At 46.2% G+C, this 3778-nt stretch overlaps 1 long non-coding RNA gene across 2 annotated transcripts; it reads left to right on the top strand.

The window, feature by feature from the left end:
• The first annotated feature begins 516 nt into the window (after positions 1–516).
• On the top strand, positions 517–3426 carry LOC132012806 (uncharacterized). 2 transcript variants are annotated; one of them, XR_009402765.1, is made up of 4 exons: positions 517–873; positions 1543–1643; positions 2085–2177; positions 2546–3426. It is a non-coding gene; the product is annotated as an uncharacterized LOC132012806 (long non-coding RNA). The 2 variants fall into 2 exon arrangements; XR_009402764.1 differs by lacking the exon at positions 2085–2177.
• Positions 3427–3778: the final 352 nt, after the last annotated feature.

The following is a 3778-nucleotide window of genomic DNA, read 5'->3' as shown; positions in this document are numbered from 1 at the left end:
GTCCGTGAGTCCGTGCGCGTCCGTGAGTCCGTGCGCGTCTGTGAGTCAGGACGAAGCCAGACCGACGGGCGGAGCAAGGGCTTCCCCGGCACTGTGCGCGGCTCTTCCCGCAGGCCGGACGCGCGGGGCTGCGGGTGGGCGTCGCGCTGTCCGCGCGGTCCCCTCTGCTGTTTTCCGAGGCGGCATCGGCTTGTCGCCGGCTCCGAACCGCGGTTTCCCGGCGCTTGCTGGGGACCCGCGGGGGCCGCGAGCCGCCACACTGCGTGTGCTGTGGAAACCGCGGCTGTGACCGTGCCCCTGCCCGACCCCGTCGCGCCGACATCCGCGCTCCGGACGGCGCCGAGCACCGAAAGCCTCAGGCGTTCTGGGCAGCTGGACGCGCCTGTCCTCGCCCCTTCCCTTGGGAGAAGCCCGAGTGCGACCTGGGCCCGCGGGAAGGCCCGGGTCACCGGCCCCGCTCTGCCCCTCCCAGCGCTCCTCCTTGGCCATCTCTTGGCTTTTCCACGCAACAAACGAGTCCCCTGGGCTCAAGAAACCATTTCACAGACGTGAGGAAGGCGCCGAGGTGCTTCCAAAATGGGCGATGCCGCGGCAGGACCGTGTTAGCGACAAGATGAAAGATGTGATTTGGTTTTGGAATAGTCACCATCTCGGCGAGCTCAGCGTGAACTAGAATATTAGAAAGAATGGATGAAGACCAAGGGAAAACTTATTTCGTTGCTACTTTCCTTAGAACTGTGAGAGAGAAAGTTCCCTTCTGGAGCACTCGGAAATGAGTCCTTTTGTGTCACTTCGGTCCGCAGGCACGGAAGTGGGTCCAGTAGACGATTACTACACCGTTGGAGTGACGGAAGGTGGGGACAGTGGGCAGAGGTAGGAGTTGAATTATAGATAATTATCTTTGGGAAACGCAAGTTTGAATATTCAACTGTGTAAGAGTGAACAATGACAGAGCTTCAAGCTTGAGGGAAGTGGAGACTCAGGGAGGGCAGAGAGCTGGTCATGGAAAAGAAGTTGTGTTTCCATCTGCTCTATTTATTGAACAACTACTATGGGCCAGGCAGGGCCAGTTTGGGCTTCCGCAACGGGGTCCCATCTTTCCTGCGTACTTTTTGTAGTGTGACATCTTCGATGAATAGCCACCACAGTAAATTCATAAATGAAGACACAGGGGTTTGGGCATATTTTCCCAGTCCTGCTAAGGGAGCCTATGGTGGGGAATGGAAATACCGGAAGACGTTGAGTACAGTCTAGTTCTGCCAGTGACCCCAAAACGTTACACAAATCGCATCATCTCTCGGGGCCCTGACTTTTCTTATTTGTAAAGCAAAGGGCTTGGAGGATAGGGATACACAATTCCCAAACTTTGGTTTTTGCAAGGAATCTAGGAGTCCACATGAACCAAGCCTGTTTGTTGATCGTACTAATAGGACTTGCAGACATATGTAATTCTGTTTTGCAAATGTGTTGAGAGGTGCTATGATGAAGAAAATGCATATTTACTTAAGTCACGCACTTAGAAAAGTTATTGTATTTATCAAGTCAGAAGATGCTAAAAGCCTGTCCCCCACATGCCAGCGGTCATGAATAAATTCAGAAGCAGTCTTCATATTAGAAAATGCTGGGAACCCTAGATGACAGAGGTAATTTCTTAATATTATTCTACTGATATTCTTGAAATACAATTGTGTAAAGGAAAAATTTGGTTTTTAGGTGAGAGCTGAAAGTGTTTTTCCTGCACTGACATTTGTCATCCTCAGCACCCACGTTCGCAGTCAGGACGACAGCCTTTCAGACACACTCCAGGTGCCTTCGTGCAGGCCAGTGTCGTTTCTGTCATGCTAATGGGCAGTTTTGTCTAATGACACACACTGGACGAGACTTGTTGAAGGGAAGTCTAAGACAGAACAAAAGGGACCATTCCGGGATCTGACTTTGGTTTATAAAGCATTTCATAGTTGAATACTGAGTATATTGAAAGGATCGAGTGGTGATGTGGTGACGGAAAAATAGGTGACCTGATGACATCACAGTAGGACTTGGTGGCAAAATCAGAAACTCAAACCTCTCCCCTTGACATACAGCAGTTCCTACTACTAGAATGTACTGTGTCTCAGCAGGACGTCATTAAAGAAATGCTGCAGGGATTGCCTCCATGGTGAAACACTGGAGGACAGGTTTGTGGGGTTCGTGTGGGAGGTTAAGTGGCAACCATGTGGGTAGTGATGCCTTCTGAGCAGCCTTGTGCCAGTTTCCTAATTAGCCACATGTACCCATCACGAATGGCTTTTTGAGGGGGGGTGTGAATGGTGCGCCTACATCCGTATGTATCAAACCACACTCGTAAACTCTTTCTCACAGACTTTGTGTGGCTGGTATGGTCTGATGGCAGTTCAAGACGCCACACATGGCATCTTCATCTGTGGGGGGTTTTCTAGTGGGAAGAACAAATTGGTGGGTGGATTTCCTTCCCCTTTTATAATGTTTCAGCAACAGCTCCCAAGTGCTTTTCATTTCGTGTTACCAGATCCCATTTCTTTTTCAGATCCGAGTCCAAATGGTACAAGGAAGTAAAGACAGCTGTTGCCAGACAATCCAAGACCATCACAGACTAAAGTCCAACTATTGCCATTTTCTGGGTCACTACCCTAATTCATGCCCTCTCTGTCTGTAACAGGACCCAGACATAAGAACTTTTTGCCCTGTTCATACTCAAAACTACATTGAAGTGAAGATGTGTTCCAACAGAAACAAATACCAAAATACCTAAGAATATCTTTCTTTTCATTTGTGTTTAGTCACTCAAAATCTACAAAATCAGGCTTAAAGTACAAATAAGTTCTTTCCTTTCCTATGCAGATGGTGTGTTTGGGAGCATTAAGCTGGTAAAGCCCTTTTTGAACTTGATTTTAAAAAATAGGTTGGTCATCTGAATAGAAGCTGATTCTCCCGCATCAGAAAGCATTAGGTCGTTTCATTTGAATAAAATGGTGCTGAGTTGAATCTAAGAGATACAGTCTTACAGTCTGTGAGCTTCTAGTTTAAAAGCTTTTCAAACTTTGGAAATTCGTTTTTGGTTCATTCTTGGGTGCAAAACCAAGGAGAGTAAGTGTTACTCTGCTTAAATGGGACAGTGCCCGTTCGAAGTTGGGACTTACGGATGCCTTCGCTGTGATGAGCACGGGTGTTGTACGGAAGCAACCAATGCCGGTGTAATTCACCTGGAGCTAATACGACACTGTCTGTTACCTACCTACAATTTAAATACAAACTTAAAAAAAGAGAATATATACTTGGGAAAGACAGTATCTTTAAAATGCAACATTCATACTCAATAAATATGCTGTATATGTAGATTTAATAAATGTTGATGTTGGAAATAGTTTCTTTAAAAGAAAAAAAAAAAAAGACACCAGAACAGCAGTATCACCATATACATTATATTACCAAATAAAAAAGGAAAGTTGAATTTGTAGGTGAAGGACTATTTTTGGGTTTCTAAATGAAGGAATTTTGAAACAATTCACAATTCATTTTCAGACACAGTTGAAGCAATGTGACACATTGTGTCAACAAGACAGTCTGTGCAGGAGCTTAGATTGATACAAACGTACTTCCCATCTGACTTACACTGGCACCTTCCAGACAACTGATTATTATTGTGGCACATAACATGAAAGGCAAGCATGTTTTCCTTTGCCTACAGTTTGCCCCTCTAGGAAAGAAATGATGCGTGTCTTTAATGCTACTGAAAAACATGCTACTGGTCGCCTTTTCA

This window comes from Mustela nigripes, chromosome 3, assembly GCF_022355385.1.
Source record: "Mustela nigripes isolate SB6536 chromosome 3, MUSNIG.SB6536, whole genome shotgun sequence".
Lineage (NCBI taxonomy): Eukaryota > Metazoa > Chordata > Mammalia > Carnivora > Mustelidae > Mustela > Mustela nigripes.
The sequence above is the reverse complement of the archived record's forward strand: the minus strand, read 5'-3'. Positions and strand labels throughout refer to the sequence as shown.